This window comes from Meriones unguiculatus, chromosome 7, assembly GCF_030254825.1.
Source record: "Meriones unguiculatus strain TT.TT164.6M chromosome 7, Bangor_MerUng_6.1, whole genome shotgun sequence".
In the NCBI taxonomy this organism is placed as follows: domain Eukaryota; kingdom Metazoa; phylum Chordata; class Mammalia; order Rodentia; family Muridae; genus Meriones; species Meriones unguiculatus.
The window spans coordinates 54,494,061-54,514,229 of NC_083355.1; the positions used below are offsets into that span (position 1 = coordinate 54,494,061).

The 20,169-nt window shown below is 38.8% G+C and overlaps 1 pseudogene; it reads right to left on the reverse strand.

Annotated features, from left to right (window-relative positions):
- Nucleotides 1–1,179: 1,179 nt before the first annotated feature.
- LOC110541247 (zinc finger CCHC domain-containing protein 9-like) lies at nucleotides 1,180–2,430 on the reverse strand (annotated as a pseudogene).
- Between the last annotated feature and the right edge of the window lie 17,739 nt (nucleotides 2,431–20,169).

Consider the following 20,169-nt stretch of genomic DNA (forward strand, 5'->3'; position numbering starts at 1 on the left):
GAGTTGATGGGAAGCACCAGGAAAGAAAGTGAGGTGGAGAGAGAAAGAGAGAGGAAGGTAAGAGAGAGACAGAGTGGCATGTTGGTCCTTTCAAAGTTTTCAGCTGCATGCACAGCTGAACCACACCTGCCACACACCTGGTGGGTGACACATGATGACGTCATAGGTTACTAGGTAACCCAGAAGCAGGCTGCCTATGTACTAACACATGTATGAAATTCTCAAGGACTAGAAAACTAAAACAAGAAGAGGCTGTAAGAAAGAGAGAAAAAAAAAAAGAAAAAATTAAAAGGAAGAAAAATATATAGTTATTAATATTAAGAGTTTCTACATGAGAAAATGAATAAACTCTATTTAGTGAAGATGAAGGTGACACCGTATCAGTAAGAACAGTTATGGCTTTGCATAATGCTTAAGATTTCTGATTCTTCTTCACAAAATACATCATCATCAACATCATAAATAATGATAATAATTATAACAGAGTTAAAATTGCATACCTCTGAAAATCTTAGCACTAGGTTCTTACAGAAATAAGAAACTTCAACCTCACACTTAAGAGCCTGAAGTAGGAAAAAAAAGAAATCTTAGAGTTAAAAATCTCACAGGACTTGATCTTTTTTATTTATTATATTTTGACACACAGCTGATACAATTTTATTTAGTGCTAAATATTACAGATTTTGTGACAACATATAAAGAGATTTCTACTAAAATAAATTGATACTCTGAACTAAGAGCAAAATATTTACTCATAAACTCAAACTATGGGCTTTGTCTGGGGTGGTCAATTTTGATTCATAATTTACATTAATAGAAATGACTGCCTCAATCAGGTAGACAATCACTTATCAATGTCTTAAGTTCTGTCTGTTAAAGCATGTTTTTAGGCACAGTGCCAGTAACCTCAGTACTCAGGACATTGAGGCAGGTTTAGCAGTGTGAGGCCAACCTTTGCTACATAGAATCTGTCTCAAATACAGACAGACACACAAAGACACAAGTCTAGAGAGTGCAGTCACCCTCTACTCTTTGATAGAATGCAGGCAACTTGCCCCACCAAGGTCACAGGGGTGTCTATAATACAGGTTTGCTTCCACAGGCGCCCGGCTCTAACCTCTAAAGGCCTACTTTGGAAAGTCACAGTGAAGTGTTAATTAAAAACAGCACTAATTCTTATCAAAAATTAACAACTTTGGATACTTTCGTTTTAGATTTCTGTGGTTTGGGCACATCCAGAACTTCTTCACAGTCTGCACGCATTCCTGTTGCCCAGTGATTCATTCCCAGCAACCAGCTATGAATATCATCTGTACTGTGGTTTTCAGAGTCATCTTCATTAAAATGTTCCACAGAGCCACAGAGCTTGCAGTGGTCACCAACAGCACAGACTCCTTTGCCATTATCAGGGAAGGACCTAGACAGGTGTTCCATAGGAGGGGCTGTCAAACCAGGACCCAGTAGGCATGGGCTGGGACATAGGATATGAACGCATACATGTCCACAGGTACCTGAGCCTTGTGAGGCAGCGCCTCACCTCAGACACGTGGGAAGGCGTGTGTATAGATGTATACATGCCTACCATTGTGTTGGCCGTGCTATAGCCTGTGTAGACGAGGGTTGACAGTCAGGGCTCCAGACACTTAAAGTGACCAAAACTAAAACAAACAAAAGCAAAAACCTTCCCTTCATGTGTTAAAAACCATCTCTGCCAAGACGCGTAGTAGCTTATACTTTTTCTCTATGTATTTTGGACTGTTGTGGAACTTGCTTTGTAGACGGGGCTGTCCTCAGACTCAAATACAACTGCCCCTGCGTCCTGGGTGCCTGGATTAGTTTTACACACCACCACTGTCTGGAGGTAGCTGACACTCTGACACTAAAACCCCAGCACATGGAAGAGGCAAGGGAGCAAGTCACCGAGAGCAGGGTCCACCCTGGCTCTGCACTTGATCGCCAGCTCCATGGAACCACAGTGGTAACAAATGCCAGTGCCCACGTCCTGCGGTTCTACCGTAGCTGGGCAGTCAGCAGTTCCATGGCCAGGTTTCCACAATGGAAACATACCATTGCATTTCTCTGTGCTGCTTGTCTTTTTAACTGTCTTCCTTCTTCGATTGTTTCTCTTTAAGGCCACTTCTTGGCTGTCTGTTGCTATCAGCTCTCCATTGCGAAGCATTTGTGAGTTTTGTTTCAGATAATCCATGAATCCATTCACATCTTCATTCAAGTACTCTTTTTTCTTTCTTTTTTTCTTTTATGTTTTCCTTGAGGCGCATCATTTTTAAGGTACAGCTCACTGGTTTGGTATTGTTTATGCTTTGGGAAGTTTTGGGTTGCTCTTTCTGCAGACCCTTCTTCATGCCCTCCGAGAATACTGCAGACAAGGGTCTCATTATTTGAGGCAGTAACTCTAGCCCACCTGGTCATCGTTTCATCGGAGGTTCTTTTCTTAACTTATTTTATTTTTATTTTAATTATTATTATTATTTATTATAATTTATTCACTTTGTATCCCACCTGTGGCTCTCTCCATCATCTCCTCCCAATCCCACCTTCCTGCCCTCTTTTCCCCCTATGCCCCTCCCCTAGTCCACTGATAGGGGAGGTCCTCCTCCCCTGCCATCTGACACTAGCCTATCAGGTCTCATGAGAACTGGTTGCATTGTCTTCCTCTGCGGCCCGGCAAGGCTTCCTCCCCCCCCCCCCCCCCCCCCGGGAGGTGATTAGAGAATCTGCCACTGAGTTCATGCCAAAGACAGCCCCTGCTCTCGTTACCAGGGAACCTACTTGGAGACTGAGCAGGCAATGGGCTTCCTTTAATAGTGGGTCTATGGGCTGCTTTTGAGCAGGGGTTTTAGGTCCTCTCCACTCTTTGTGCTTGGTTGGGATATTAGTCTCTGCAGGGCTCCCACAGCCAGGTTATTTTTGACTCTGTTGGTCTCCTTTTAGAGCACCTGTCCCCTCCAGGTCTTTCTATCTCTCCCTTCTTTCATAAAATTCCATGCATTCTGCCCAGAGTTTGTCATCACAGGTTTTTAACCCATCCGATGTAAATCCTCCAGAGCAGCTGCGACTGCAAGCCAGAGAAGCCAGGCCCCAATAAGGAAGGCCATAAAAACTGTCTTGATCTTCTTTTAAAGCTGCAACAGTCAAAAGAGTATGACACTATAGCTCAGGGGTTAAGAACACCTGACTGTTCTTCTAGAGAAGAAGCGTTTAATTCCCAGTATCCACATAAAGGCTACCAACCATTTCCTGGGCATCAAACACCCTCTTCCAGACTCCCCAGGCACTGGGTATGCACATAAATATATGCACGAAGACAAAACATGCACATACATAAAATAAGAATAAATAAATATAATATAGTCACGAAGACACAAGGAACAAATAACAAAAGAATAAAATTGTTCATGCTTCACACCAATAAAAGTACACCCAAAATGGATTAAATATCTAAATGTGAGAATGAGATTCATCAAACACAAGAAAAACATAGCTTTGGAGAAAGGATTCATAATGGTAGATATACTAGTAACCTTTTGCATATTGCTTCAAATGCATAGGCAATGTAGACAACATTGGACCTAAGTTCTTTTGTGCAAAAATGAACTCCATCATCAAGGTTACAATATAACTCATGAAATGGGAGGAAATATTTGAATGCCAAATAACACAGAAGTGTCTAGAGCATACAAAGAGCATATGGAACACAGTAACAATAAATATGACAACAAACAATAACCAAAACTGGAAAGGTGCACAAGTAGACAGTTCTTTAAAGAGCAATCCAAACTACTAATGCACAGTAAAAGAGTTTTTACATATTAATCACCAGAAAAACACAAACCAAAAGCATGATATCACTTCTTACTCATTGGGATTTTTCATCAAACGAAAAACAACAAATACAACAGGTACAAAACACATACACACACACACACCAAAAAAGAAGCCACTCAATGACAAATTTTGATAAGCTTTTGGAAATCTTGGGTACTGCTTTACAGGTTGTAACTGGGACTTAAACATATAACTACCACGAGAGCCAGCAATCCTACCCCTGCAAAAGTACCCCACACAACAAAAGAGAAGCATCTGAAAACCTATTTGTATACTTATGTCCATGGCAGTATTATTCACAATAGCTGAAAGTTGAAAACAAACTTCATCCTTTGACAGATGGAGGATAACAAAATTTTGTATTAATGTATATCAGGATGTTATTCAGCCTTAAACATTAAATTCTGACACATTCTAAAATGAGCCAGTAACAAATATTTTTTTGACAATAGTCACCTAATGTGAATCCAAAATGGCGGCGCTGAGAGGACACTGTGTCAGATGAGCAGGATAGCAGTGACTGCACAGCGACCAACAAACTAAACTCTGTGCCCTGAAACACCAGAGACTGTGCTTTCTAGTTGAGAGGAAACCCCATGGTGTGAGAAGGAATTGGGCCCTTTCTCAGGTCACTGAGGTCAATGCCAGAAGAGTTCCTGGGTCATTGAAGGCACTCAGTCACCAGCCCAGAACCACACTCCTGTGTGCTCTGAGAGCTATTCCAGACTGAGTTGTGGGCACAACTCCAGAGACTGAGTTTTCCAGTTCAGAAAAAACCCACAGGGAAGGAAGCAATCAGGACCAACCTCGGGGCCTCAGCAGACTCCTTCCCCTCTCCCCTAAAAAAAGTCCTGGGGAAAAGTTCCTGGTCTCCAACAGGTTCCCAGTCACCAGCACAGAGCCGCTCACCTGCCTCTGCATGGTCTACTCACCATCCCACACTGAACTGTGGATTGCAAAACACCACATACAGGGTCTCCCTGTTCGGAGGGAACCCCACAGTGGGGAAAACATCAGATCTGACCTGAGGACATCCAGCTAATCCCCAAAAGTTTCTGGATTCCCACAGGCTCTGGTCTCTAGGCTTCTGCCACATACCTGTGTGCTGAGCTCACTTGACACTAATTACTGCTTGGGTACTGCGGTACAGAGTTCCAACCTCAGACCTACAGAAGCCTGGGATCCACAGGATCAGCCCCCAGACACTGCTCCAAGATGCAACCTGTCTCCCTAGCCAAAGTGACTAAACCGCAGGGCTCCCTGGTTCTTCAAGAGGGCTCTGCCCAGCAAACAGTGTAAGAGCAGCAGGAGCTCACTAAATTCAGAGCAAGAAACCGAGTGGCAGGTAGCTGTCTCAGCACCTCATGGAACCCTCTCCAAAATAGACCATATAGTTGGTCACAAAGCAAGCCTCAACAGATACAAGAAGATTGAAATAATCCCTTGTGTCCTATGTGACCACCGTGGGCTAAAGCTGGACCTCAACAACAACAGAAATACCAAAAAGCCCACACACACATGGAAACTGAACAGCTCACTACTCAATGACAGCTGGGGCAGGGAAGAAATAAAGAAATTAAAACCTTCCTAGAATTCAATGAAAATGAAGGCATAACATACCCAACCTTATGGGACACAATGAAAGCAGTGCTAAGAGGAAAGTTCATAGCACTAAGTGCCTTCAAGACGAAGTTTTTTTGTTTTGTTTTGTTGTTTTTTTTTCCACACAGGTCTTTCACTTGCCTGGTTAAAGTCACACCAAAGTACTTTACTTTGGTGGCTATTGTGAAGGGTAACTTCTTTCTCAACCCATATGTATTTTTATATACAGGAAGGTATCTGTTTTTTTTGTTTTGTTTTGATTTTTTTGAGTTAATTTTTTTTTTTTTTGTCCAGCCACTGTGCTGAAAGTGTTTATCAGCTGTAGGAGTCCTCTGGTAGAATCTTTGAGGTCACTAGTGTACATATCATGTGCAAAAAGTAATACTTTGACTTCTTCCTTTCTGATTTGTAGCCCCTTGGTCTCCTTTAGTTCTCTTATTGTTCTAGCTAGGACTACAAGTATTATGTTGAAGAGATATGGAGAGAGTGGACAGCCTTGCCTGGTCCCTGATTTCAGTGGGATTGATTTAAATTTTTTTTCCATTTAGTTTGATGTTGGCTATAGGCTTGTTGTATATTGTCTTTACTGTGTTTAGGAATGTGCCTTGTTTTCCTGAACTCTCTAAGACTTTAAACATGGTCACATGTTTTGTTTTGTTTTTTTTTTTTTTCTTTTTCTTTTTTATCTAAGGAGATGATCATGTGTTGTTGTTGTTTTCCTTCAGTTTGTTTATATGGTGTATTCCATTGATGGATTTCCATATATTGAATCACCTGCCTGGATTGAAGCCTACTTAGTCATGGTTGATGCTGTCCTTAATGTTTTCTTGGATTTAGTTTGCAAGTATTTTATTGAGTATTTTTGTATTAATGTTCACAAGAGATGTTGATCTGAAGTTCTCTTTCTTTATTGGGTCTTTGTGAGGTTTAGGTATCAAGGTGACTATGTCTTCATAGAATGTTCCTTCTATTTTTATTTTGTGGAATATTTTGCAGACTATTAATATTAGCTCTTATTTGAAGGTCTGGTAGAATCCCATTTAACCTTGGGCTTTTTTTGCTATGGTAGACCTTTGGTGACTGCTTCTATTTCCTTAGGGAATATAACAATATTTAATTTATTTACCTGATCTTGATTCAACTTTGGTAAGCGGAACCTACTGAGGAGATTGTCCATTTCTATTAGATTTTCAACTTTTGGGGAGGATAGCCTTTAGAAGTAAGACATACAAATTTCATAATATTCTTGTTTTTAATTGCTGAGTAGTATTCCAGCGTGGAAATGTACTTCAATTTCTGTATCCTTTCCTCAATTAAGGGACATCTGAGTTATTTTCAGATTCTGGCTATTACAAATAAAGCTGCAATGAACATGGTTGAGTAAATGTCCTTGTTGTATATACTTGAACATATTTTGGATATATGCCAAAGAGGGATAAAGGTAGATCTTAAGGTAGCACTATTCCTAATTGTCTGAGAAAGCACCAGATTGATTTCCAAAGTCATTGCACAAGTTTACATTCTCACCAGCAATAAAGGAGGGTTCCCATTTCTCCACATCCTCTCCAGCATGTGTTGTCACTTGGCGTTTTTGATCTTAGCCATTCTGATGGGTATAGGTGAAATCTCGGGTCATTTTGATTTGTGTTTCCCTGATAACTAAGGATGTTGAGCATTTATTTAAGTGTTTCTCTGCTATTCAATATTCCTCTATAGAGAGTTATCTGTTTAGCTCTGTACTCATTTTTTAATTGGATTACTTGTAGGAAAATATACTCACTTATAAGTGGATATTAGACATATAATAAAAGATAGTCATACTGAAATCTGTACAACTAAAAAAGCTAAGCAAGAAGGAGGACCCTGGGTAAGATGCTCAATCCTCATTCAGAAAGACAAATGGGATAGAGATTGGAAGAAGGTGAAAACAAAGAACAAGATAGGAGTCTACCTACCACGGAGGACCTCTGAAAGACTCTACCCAGCAGGGTATTAAAATTGATGCTGAGACTCACAGCCAAACTTTGGGCAGAGTGCAGGGAATCTTATGAAAGAAGGGGGAGATAGAAAGAACTGGAATGGACTGGAGCTTCACAAAAAGAGCAACAGAACCAAAAAATCTGGGCACAGGGTTTTTTCTGATACTGATTATCCAACCAAATGGAGATAACCTAGAACCCCTTCACAGATGTAGTGTATGGCTGCTCAGTCTCCAAATGGGCTTCCTAGTAAGGGGAACAGGAGTGAGAACAGTGGGAGCACGGGCTGTGTCTGACATGAACCCAGTGGCTGCTCTTTGATCACCTCCTCCTGATAGGGGAGCAGCCTTGCCAGGCCACAGAGGGACACAATGCAGCCACTCCTGATGAGACCTGATAGGCTAGGGTAAGCTGGAATGGAAGGAGGACTTCCTCTATCAGTGGATTTGGAGAGGGGCATGGAAGGAGATGAGGGAGGGAGGGTGTTGTTGGGAGGAAATGAGGGAGTAGGCTACAGCTGGGATACAAAGGGAATAAATTGTAGTATATAAAAAAATCAATAAAAAGAAGTAGTTTTGAGAATTAAAAAAATTATAATAAAACACTAAATTTGGCAACTGAAAAAAAGATATCTCAAACTTCTCTCTGAAAGTGCCTAGTTATACATACTTTTCTCTTAGCACTGCTTTCATTGCGTCCCGTAAGTTTTGGTAAGTGTGCCTTCGTTTTCATTGAATTTTAGGAAGTTTCTTATTTCTTTCTTTTATTTCTTCCCTATTCCTGCTGTTGTTGAGTAGAGAGTTCCATGTTCCATGCATGTATAGGCTTTTTGTCATTTCTGTTTTTTTTTGAGGTATAGTTTTAGACCATGTAGTCTGATATGATACAAGGGATTATTTCAATCTTCTTGTTTCTGTTGAGGCTTGGTTTGTGCCTGACTATATGGTCAATTTTGAAGATATTCTTTTTTGTTTGGGTGAATAGTTCAGTAGACATCTATTAGGTCCATTTGATTTAAGAGGTCTGTAAGTGTCATTATTTCTCTATTTAACTTCTGCCTCAATGATCTGTCCCTTGGTGAGAGTTGGGTGATGACCTCTCCCAGTATTAATGTGTTGGGGTTGATGTGTGATTTAAGCTTTAATGATGTTTCATTTACAAATGCCATTTGTATTTGGGGCATAGATGTTCAGGATTGTGATGTCCTCATGGTGAATTTTTCTTTTGATACCAATGAAGTATCTCTCCCCATCTCTTTTGAATAATTTTGTTAAAAGTCTATTTTATTAGATATTAGGATGCCTACTCCAGATTGTTTTCTGGGTCTGTTTTCCTGGAATTCCTTTTCCCTACCCTTTAATTTGAGGTAGTATATATCTTTGTTGCAGAGTTGTGTTTCTTGAATGGAGCAAAATGTTGGATCCTATTTTTCACAGCCATTCTGTTAGTCTGTGTCTTTTTACTGGAGAGTTGTGTCCAATGATGTTGATAGATAAGAGTGACCAGTGATTGTTAGTTCCTTTTATTGTGGAGTTGGTGGTCAGAGTGTGATTGTATGCTTGTTTTCTTTTGATTATTTTTTGTGTGTTTTGTTTTGATGTTATCTATGTTATCTATATCTTGTGTTTTCTTAGGTGTAGTTGATTCATTGGATTGGAGGTTTTATTTTAATAGCTTCTGTAGGGCTGGGTTGCTGTGTAGACATTGTTTACATTTAGTTTTGTCATGGAATATTTCATTTTCTCCATCTATGTTGATTGAAAGTTTTGCTGGGTTGGCATCTGTGGTTTCTTAATGTCTGCCTGACATCCTCCCAGGCTCACCTGTCTTTCTTAGTCTCTGTTAAGAAGTTTGGTGTATTCTGATAGGTCTACCTTTATATGATGTGTGGCCCTTCCCCTGCCACTTTTAATATTTTTTTTTTTGTTCTGTAGATTTAGTGTTTTGATTATTATGTAGTGGGAGGAATTTCTTTTCTGTTCTGGTCTATTTGGTGTTCTGTAAGCCTCTTGTATTTTTAAGGACATCTCTTTAAGTTGGGAAATTTTTCTTCTGTGGTTTTCTTGAAAATATATTCTGGATCTTGGAGCCTGGAATCTTCCTTTTCATCTATTCTTATTATTCTTAGGTTTTGTCTTTTCATGGTGTCCTTGATTTTTTGGCTGTTTTGTGTCAGGAACATTTCTGTTTTCACATTTCTTTTGAAAGATGTATAAATTTCTGCAATCATATTTGCAGCGCCTCAGATTGTCTCCTCCATCTCTTGGACTTTGTTGATGATGCTTACCTCTGTAGTTCCTAATCTTTTTGCTAAGTTTTTCATCTCCAGGAATTTCTCAGTGTGTGTTTTCTTTATTGACTTTCATTCCGTTTTTATGTCTTGCAACATTTCCTTCACCTGTTTGAGTGTGGATTCCTGTCTGTTCTTGATGGCCTCTATTCCTTTGGTTGTATTCATCTGTATTTCTTTGAGAGCTTTGTTCGTTTCTTATTTATGTGCCTCTAATAACTGGATAAGCATAGATTTAAGATCATTTTTCTGTGTTTCAGATGCATTGGAATGTCCATTGAATTTTGGGGTTACTGGTGAAGCCATGATATCCTGGTTTTGTTGGTTGTGTTCTTATGCTAGCCTTTAGCCATCTCGTTGCCCATATCCTTGCCTGTTTGTTCCTGGAGCCTGTACTGCAGACTGGGTCTGCCTGTCTCTGGAGACTGGAGTAGGTTCAGGGGTTTGAGAATAGGGATGGTGATCCACATTCAGCGAAGGAAAGAAGGTCACAGAGGCATGTGTGCAGGCATGGGATCATGCATGAGAGCATGCTTTGAAGGCCAGGGGGCAAGTGTGAGCAAGTGCTTGGAATGGTGGGGCATAAGGACAGGTGGGGGTGGTAGAGGGGTTCAAGAGCACAGTGTGCATGCACAGGTTCCCTGACTGACTCAGTGTGGGGTTGCAATTGCAGTGTGTCTTAGAGAAGAGCTGAGTCACGGCCCAGTGCACTCTGCATCTAAGTAGAGGTAGACTTGGAAGGTGAGTGCTCTGTCCCAGTGGTAGAGCTAGAGCAGTTATTAAAGAACACATTTACTTCTTGTTTGTTGTTCTTCTGTGCCATATAATGTATCATGTGATTGCACAGCAAGAAAGTCCTTCTGTTTGGAGCCTTTTATCCAGACTGTCTCAACCTCCAGAACTGACAGGTGGTTTGTTTGTTCGTTTGTTTGTTTTGATACAAGGTTTCTCTGTGTAGTCTTGGATATCCTGGACTAATTTTGTAGACTAGGCTGGCCTCGAACTCACAGAGATCTGCCTGCCTTTGCCTCCCTGAGTGCTGGGATTACAGGGCAGCACCAGCGCTCCTGTCTGGGAGCTTCTCCTTAAGGAGTTAACCTTGCTTCTTAACTTTTCCGACATCATATAATAACAATAATAGCAACAGTTTTCCCAGGTAAATAGTTAATTGCTATATAAATTGGTACCTTTAAAATAAAAATCATTATAGCATTTTGGCCCATAGTCTATTTGTTGATTTCTCTTCTCTACACACCTTCCCCCATTTCCATCTGATAGCCTCCTTTCTGCTTTCATGTCACCTATTATTCTATTATTCCCAATTAATGAAAAATTATTTTACTCTATTCTAGCTAACCAATATTAGCACTGTAATGTATAAAAAAAAAACCATTAAAATCTCAGATCTTCATAAGAAAGAACTTATAGTATCTGTTTTTACAAATCTGGTTTCTCACTTCATATTAAAATTTCCAGATCCAACCATTTTACTGACATTTTGAAAAAATTTATTTTTATCTGTGGATGAATAAAATTTATTGTGCAAATCTACCATATTTTCATTATTTATCCATCTGCTGATGGGCATCAGGGCTGATTCCATTATGTAGCCATTGTGAATAGAGCAGCAGTAAATCATTGATGCACATTAATTATTATGGTAGGATAAAGAGACTTCTGGTATACTTTTAATTGGGGCTTAGCTGGGCCAGGTGATAGTTCTATTTTTAGTTTTTTAAGAAACCTCCATGCTGGTTCCCACACTGGCTATGCTAGCACACATTCCCACCAGCAGTTGATAATGGTTTTTTCCCTCATATATTTATCAGTATTTGTTGTCATTTGTTTCTTTTATGACAGCTGTTCTGACTGGATAAGATGGAATCTCATTTCCCCTATGGCTAGAGACATTGAACATTTTATAAAATAATTACAGAAATTTGCATTTCTTTTTTGAGGAAATGCCAGCGTATCGGCACATCCTTTGGCTGGTGGGGAGTCTTGGTTTTTACTTTCTGTAATTCTATACATAGTGCAGATATTAACCTCTGTACAAAGTACAGCCAAAATCACAGTCCATTTTGTAGGAAGTGTGTTCATTCCTTTAACTGTTTCTTTTCAAACTGCAGAGAATAACTGATTATTTGGGCCCTAACCTGAACTGATGCATCTGTAATAACCTCTCCCCCCAAACCTAAGGTGAAGGAAACATTTCAGAAGAGGACAGTGGATCTGTAAGAACTGGAGGACCCAGGCATATGCTATGAATGATACAGTGTCTTTTCCGTATGATAGGAAAGGTGCACCCATGAAATCTCAAAACTATGGTTGTGTAAACAAGACTTCAAAAGCAGAACAGCTGACATTCTTACATGTGTCTGAGGAATCTCACAAGGCCACCAGGTAATGAGTTCCTGGCAATTAATGATTATCAAGAAAAGGAAAATCAGTCTTCTCCAAAGACAGGCTCTCTGGGAGTTTATTTAATTTCAAGTGATTTTTCCTAAACAAATGCACATTCAAGGAACACTTGAAAGTACTCAGCAGGATATTTACTTATCTGTCTGTCCATCCGTCTATATCTATCTATCTATCTATCTATCTATCTATCTATCTATCTATCTATCTATCTATCTATTTTTAAGCCATGTGACAGCTTTGGAACAATCTGTAATCATGTGTTGGCTAGGGAGTACTCAGAAGAACCTAATAAACTTTGGATATCAAGTATTGTCTTTCTAGAGCAATGTTACTTGCACTTTAAAATACTTATGTCTATTATAAAAAACAAGTGTAGTGTACCTCAGTCTTTCAGGCTGAGTTGTGAAGAGAATTATCAAAAGTGTTTACAGTTTAAAAATAATAATGTAAGGGTAGGATTCTTCAAAGGTGTAAAGGATGCAATTCATGCAAACTCACACATAAGAAACCAACAATATTTGGAACAGAAAGGTAAATGAAGAGGAATTCAAAGCTGTTGTGTAAATATCACATTAGCATCATTAAACTGTGGTTAATTATGTAATTTTTTGATATTTTTTCCATCAAATGTTAACACTAAAGGGAAACACTGGTTTTAATAAGAACAAAAAGGATCCAGACATGCTTGCCCACAGGTGTAACTCTAGAACAGGTGGGTTCAGGTGTGATGCCGCCTTAGCTTACCAGGGAGTCTCATGCAAGCCTAGGATATATGTCAAGTTTATGTGTTAAAGTATTTTTAAAGAAAACAATAAAGTATAGTAATTGCTGTGTTAAAGATTAGAAACTTACAGTTGAGGGTTCATCATTGAAGATGAAAATCAGCTTCTTTCATTTTACAACATGAATTATTTTTATTTATGTCTGCATTCATGTATGTATGTCACAGGGGTTTTGGGTGCTTGTGCGGGCCAAAAGGTGGTAATCAGATTCTTGGAGCTGGAGTTAGAAACAGTTGTGATCTACCTCACTTGATTGCTGGGAACCAAACTCTAGTCCTTTGGATGAAGAATAAGTACACTTAACCACTGAGCTTTCTCTCCAGTCGCCAAGTACCAGGCTTTTAAAGATTACATACAAATCATCTACCAAATAGGGTTTCTGAGCATCAAAATTGCATAGGTAGATGAAAGATTTTAATTGTAAGACTTATCAGTGAACTACATTCTGTTAGTGTATTTCTCAAATTAATATTAGCTACATATTTCTCCTGCTGAATATTGAAGACAGGCTTATTGTGAATTTGTCCAAAAATTTAGTAGAAACAGTAAATGAGAGATGATTGAAAAACTTATACATTTATTAAATGGTAAATAAATTGAAAACTGAGCATTGATTTTTTTAAGAAAAAATATTAGTTGACAAAATAAGTAATTTTGTTCCAGATGCTTATTATTTATACATTTCTGGTTTTATTTCTCTTACACCCAACCTAACACTTTGCTTGACTCAAAACTCCTGATTATCAAGTTTACCCAATGTGCAACACCTTTTACCCAAAATACAGCTGTATTAAGCTAATAAGAAAGCTATGGGATCTGGACTGCACATTAATGAACTCATGTGGGGTTAAGTTTGTAATTATCTGTCTTAAGGGAGTGAGGTGTTTCCTGCTTGGGAGTCAATTTGGCTTCCAAGTTGAAAAAAAAATAGCATTTCATCTCAGCAGTTCACACACCTTGGAGATGAAAATAAACATGACATGACAGCATGCTCTTTAGCCGTAATGTATTTAATCAACAGGGCTTTACTTATATCTAATAATGCAAACTGCTGATCTGGGTATTCAGTTACTAATATGAATTTTGATTTTTACAGCTAGAAATGTTAGAAGAAGTCACTAAAATGAGTAACAGGACAGGGGTAAATACAAACTAATCCATGTCATTAATGTAAAGATAGATTTAAATTGCCACAGTCCTGTGTTCTACAGCTGTGATTATTTAGAAATTCAGGTGTACCAAAGCACAATGGAGTGGGGTGATAGAAAACAGGAAATATTCCTATTTTAGGTGACTAACTTGTTATTTCATAAAAAAACATATAATACCAAATCTTTAAATTTTAAGTAAGAAATATATGCCATTGAAAAAAGAAATCATTCCCATACCCACGTATGGAATGCCAAGAAAGGAGAAAAAGAAACTCTCCTTTGGTACCTTGTCTGTAAAAAGGGTCCTGCAAAGAAGGGTGCAGTTGTTAAGTACTCTGTGGCAGAGATTAGCAAACTTTGCACATGAAACACCAGATGGCAAATATTTCTTCTTCTCCTCCTCCTCATTATTATTATAATTTACAATTTGTTTGCTTTGTATCCCAGTTGTAGCCCCCTCCCTCATCTCATTCTAATCCCACCCTCCCTTCCTCTTCCTCCCCTATCTCTCTTGCCTAGTCCACTGATAGGGGAAGTCCTCCTCCCCTATTGTCTGACCCTAGCCTATCAGGTCCCATAAGGACTGCCTGGGGTTGGCCCACCAGGGAGAAGTGACCAAGGAGCAGGCAACCAAGTTCATGTCAGAGACTGTCTCTTTTCCCCTTACTAGGTAACCCACATGGAGACTGAGCAGAGTTTCTAGGTCCTCTCTATGCATGGTCTTTGGTTGATGCATCATTCTCTGTAATGCCCCCTGGGCCCTTCTTCTTTTGGTTTTGTTGGTCTCCTTGTGTGGCTCCTGTCCTCTCCTGGTCCTTTTATGTCCACCTTCTTCTGAGAGACTCCTGCACTCTGTCCAAAGTTTGGCGGCGAGTCTGCATCTGCTTTGATACCCTGCTTAGTCGAGTTTTTTAGAGGACATCTATGTTGGCTCCACTCCTGTCCCCTCTCTTCTACCACTTCCGGTGTCTATCATATTTTCCCTTCTGAATGAGAATTAAGTTATCTTCCCTATGGTCCTTCTTGTTGTTTAGCTTCTTTAGGACTGTAGATTTTAGTATATTTATGCTGAATTTTATTATATGGTTAATATCCACTCATAAGTGAGTTTATACCATGCCTGTCTTTCTGCTTTTGGGTTACCTCACTTAGGATGATCTTTTCTAGTTCCATTTATTTGCTTGCAACTTTCATGATTTCTTTGTTTTTAATTGCTGAGTAGTATTTCATTGTGTAAATGTAGCACAATTTCTGTATCCATTTTTTGGTTGAGGGATATCTAGGTTGTTTCCAGAGTCTAGTTATTACAAACAAAGCCTCTATGAAAATGATTGAGCAGATGTCCTTGTATGGTTGAGCATATTTTGGATACACTACCAGGAGTAGTAGAGCTGGGTCTTGAGGTAGCACTATTATGAGTTTTCTGAGAAAGCACTGGATTGATTTGTACAAATTGTAGTTATACAATTTTCCATTCCCACCGAAAGTGGAGGAGTATTCACCTTTCTTTACATCCTCTCCAGAATATATTGTCATGTGAGTTTTTGATCTTGTCCATTCTAACGGGTGTGAGATGGAATCTCAGAGTCATTTTGATTTGCTTTTTCCTGATGACTAAGGATGTTGAGCATTTTTCTTAAGGGTTTCTTAGCCATTCTATATTCTTTTTTAAATTTAAATTTATATTTGTATAATTTCTTTACCTTACATCCGATTGTAGACTACTCCCTCATCCTCTTCTGGTCCCACCCACTCTCCCTCTTCTCTCTTATTCCCCTTCCCTATTTTTCAGAAAGGGGAGCCTTCTTCCTATACCATCTGACCACAGCCTCTGTTGAGAATTCTCTGCTTAGCTCTGTACCACCCCATTTTTTAATTGGATTATTTGGTTTGTTGGTACTTAATTTCTTGAGTTCATCATATATTCTGGATATTAGCCCTCTGCCAGATGTAGGGTTGGTGAAGATCTTTTCCCAGTCTGTAGGCTGCCATTTGTTCAGTTAATCTTCATGCCAATGAGTAGGTTTAGAATCACTTAGGAGACAGTCCTTTCGGTGTGTCAGTGAAATTGTTCAGATGTTTAAAGTGGGAGGAAAGACCTAAATGTAGGAAGTGTGGTCCTAGTAGGTTAGGGTCCTAGAGTGAATAAAAGGGAGAAAGGAAAAATGCTGAGCACCAGCATTCATTGCTCTGTGCTTCCTGACAGGATAGAATGTGGCAAGCTGCCTGAAGGGTTGCCATTCTTTACTTACCCTGGTGGACTGTACCCCAGTTTGTTAGGCAAACAAACAAACAAAACCACAAGTACCACCACCACCACAAAACAAACAAGCAAAAAACAAAAAACAAAAAAACCCACCCTCTTTTGTTAAGTTGCTTTATTTTTATTTTTTATATTAATTACAGTTTATTCACCTTGTCCCAGCTGTAGCCTCTTCCCTCATCCCTCCCAATCCCACCTCCCTCCCTCATCTTCTCCCATGCCCCTCCCCCAGTCCACTGACCCTAACCTATCAGGTCTCATCAGAGCTGGTTGCATTGTCTTCCTCTGTGTCCTGGTAAGGCTGCTCCCCCTCAGGGGGAGGTGATCTTTGTCAGAACAATAAAAGTAAACAATACAGGGGTCAGTGTGTGAATATGTAAGTGCTGCTTCCATGTACTGTTCTGTGTTTATTTGATTCAGTAATGGTGCAGGGACAAATCTTATTTTCTTTCTTATAAACCTGTTCTTTCTTATAAACTATACACACACACACGCACATAGTTACACACAGAACACACAGAAGACAATTTTCATAATATTAGGATCCAGTTCTAAATTAAATTATTATTGTTCTCTGTTAAAAGGCTTAGATATGCCCAGGAGTGGTAGTATAGCTGGAGCTTGAGGTAGCAACAAGAAGGACCCTCATTCAGAAGGGCAAACAGGATAGACATCAGAAATGGGAGAAGACAGGGAACAGGACAGGAGCCTACCACAGAGGGCCTCAAAAAGACTATCCAGCAGGGTATCAAAGCAGATGCAGAGACTCATCGCCAAACTTTGAGCAGAGTGCAGGGAATCTCATGGAATAAGAGGGAGACAGAAAGACTTGGAGGGGATAGGAGCTCCACAAGGAGACGAACAGAGCCAAAAAAATCTGGGCCCAGGGGGACCTGCAGAGATTAGAGGACCTAGAGCCCCTGCTCAGATGTAGCCCATGGGCAGCTCAGTCTCCATGGGGGTTCCTTAGTAAGGGGAACAGAGGCAGTGTCTGGCATGAACTCAGTTGCCTGCTCTTTGACCACCTCCCCCTGGCAATGTGGCATTCCTAGGCCACAGAGCAAGAGGACACAGCTATTCTCTGATAAGACCTGATAGTAGGGGAGGAGGACCTCCCCTATTAGTGGACTAGGGGAGGGACATAGGAGATGAAGGAGGGGTACTACTGGGATACAAAGTGAAAATAAGTATAATAAATAATACTAAAAATTAAAAAAATAAAAATGTTTGGATATATCTTTCTCAGTATCAGTACTCTTTTGACTATCTAATGAGAAATGAAGTCATTACAAATGTTTTTTAAATAACTATACTTAATTATTCAATCATTGCCTCCATAACCTCTATTCAATTATTATAAATCTTGTTTACAAAACTATGTTAAACAGTATGGCTCTTCCTAGAGAATGACGCAATTTGTCATGTAGTTTCAACTGTGTTTTTACTTTCAAATATGACATTTTACTTTTTGAAGTGCCTGGAGACACTATGGGTGATGGGAATAGTGAGTATTACAAGATTTTATCCAGCATGACCACAGGAAGGGGGCTAAGGTAGGGTGGACTTAGCAGCACACATTTTCTGCCAGTTCTGTGGGAGAGTCATGGCGAATTCAGAAAATAGTGTTTATCTCAAGTGACTCAGCTGGAAAGTGGAATAAAAAATGGCATGCAGACAGAGTATAGGAAGGATGGTGCGCCCAGCAACTGAAGGGGAATCCCAGCAAGGCCCGTGTTTCAGGTGAGGAACACTCCACATAGGACAAAACGGGGAGAAAGGCTATCATTAAACCCCTTCTTAGTCAACCAGAGGATATCCTGCTGTCTATGGACACAGAGAAACCAGAAAACAGGAAGCAGTGTTTGCTCTAAAGCATTTAGAAGTAATTTTCTCATTAAAATTTACTCTATCCTGTGAGCTGTCAGAAATCACTGAAAGAAGAGGAAACTTTGGGCAGAGGAGCAATCATTGAATCCATCATGTACAAATTCTCTTTTAGTGTTAGAATTTTCATTTCTTCAATATCTAATTATCTCACATTTTGAGCTGACAGTTTTAGATAGAAATTTGACTTCAATTTATACAAAATTATTTTTACTCTTTAATTTCAAGAATATGCTAATAATTGATTTTTTAATATTTTGCTTCTAGCAGTCATTAAGAAAGGCTGAAGTGAGCCTGATAAGAAATATATCACAGCACCAATTACTCATAAAATTTCTTCCTTGCCTAAACAATGTGTTCATATACCTAATTTAGTAATCAAATATTAAAGAATCTGCTGTCTATCGGATGTATATACATGGTGATCATGTAAGGATAGAAAAGGAAATGAGTCATGGGAACCAATAAGGACCATATCAGCCATTAATAACATGGAATAGCATGTAGACATAGCACAGTATCTGCTATATCTGAAAGGTAAAAAGAATCCTGCAGTCACAGTAGTGAACTGTCTTTGAATGCACAATTTATGGTTACTAGAATTGTTTCTATTCCAAAATTATCAGTGATGGAGGGGTTCAGAATCTCTGGAAAATAGATTCTGAATTGTAACTTGAGGGAGATGTGATCCCACTGAGACCTGAAAAGCAATTCAGCTCAGGGTAGATTTGCAAAGCCGTACAGCTAATGTACATTCTCTTTTCCCCCTCAAGCATTCAGCGTGGAACTTTCTCCGTCACACTGTGTGGAGATTGCACAAATTCCAGGGTTTTAGCATCCTTGACAAAAAAAATCAAAAAACAAAAACCTGGAAATGATAAATTTCAGCAAAGTCTGTACTCTACTTCTGAATTGTCTGGATTTTTCAGGCTGAAAAAAACCATGACACACCAGACTGGGCTATTGTATTAGAGCACAATTTTAGAAATATTCTAATTCAATCATGGTATATCTGGCTCTCCACACCCACACAAAATTGATAATACAAAAATATGTAGTATAGAGTTGAATGATTGAGTCCTAACAGGACCTAATTATAAGTTTGATTTCTTATTACAGATAAGGATATTTTTTCTTAAAAACTGGTGGCTTTTCTTATGCAATCTCAATTTTTATTCTGTACTTCGAATAAGTCCTTATGGATATTTATCCTATGATAATAAACAGTTAATAAGAAGCATATAAGAGACAAATAATCAGAGGTGATTACTATACTATATGAAATGCAAACATATACTAATATAAATGAAATAAGTAAAGCTCAGGGTTCAAGGTTCAGGGTTCAAATTAGGAGTGACATATATTTTAAGTAAAATTTATAATAATTTATTAATATAAATTAATATATATTATATATATTAAGTAAACATATATATTATGTAAAATATATATATTAAGTAAACATATATATTAAAACATATATATTAAGTAAAATTTCTTAATCTACTTGTACTGATTATACAATAATAAAAATAATCAAAAATTCATCTAAAATGACTTACTCATTATTAAGGTTTACTTTTATATCCTAATAATAATTATATGTGATTTATTTATTTATTAACCAGTCAGCATCCTATCTCCTGAGGTTATCTCTATTCCCAGCACATTACTGTTTCCAGTTCTCATTATGACCAGGAAGGATGGATTTTCATTACAGAGATGATTTAATTTGCTTAATTGTGCTTCTTTCTCAAATACCATCTGTTTGAATCAGGTCTATGCTGAAGACATCTGAAAGTATCCTGGCTATTTAAGCAGAGAGGATTTAATACAAGGCTAAGCATTATTGCAAGCTTGCTAGAGGCCTGGAGGACAGGTGCAGTTAGTCACTGGAGTGACTAACTGGTCAAGAGAACTTCTATTGTTGCTTTAGTGAAGCATCTGAGAC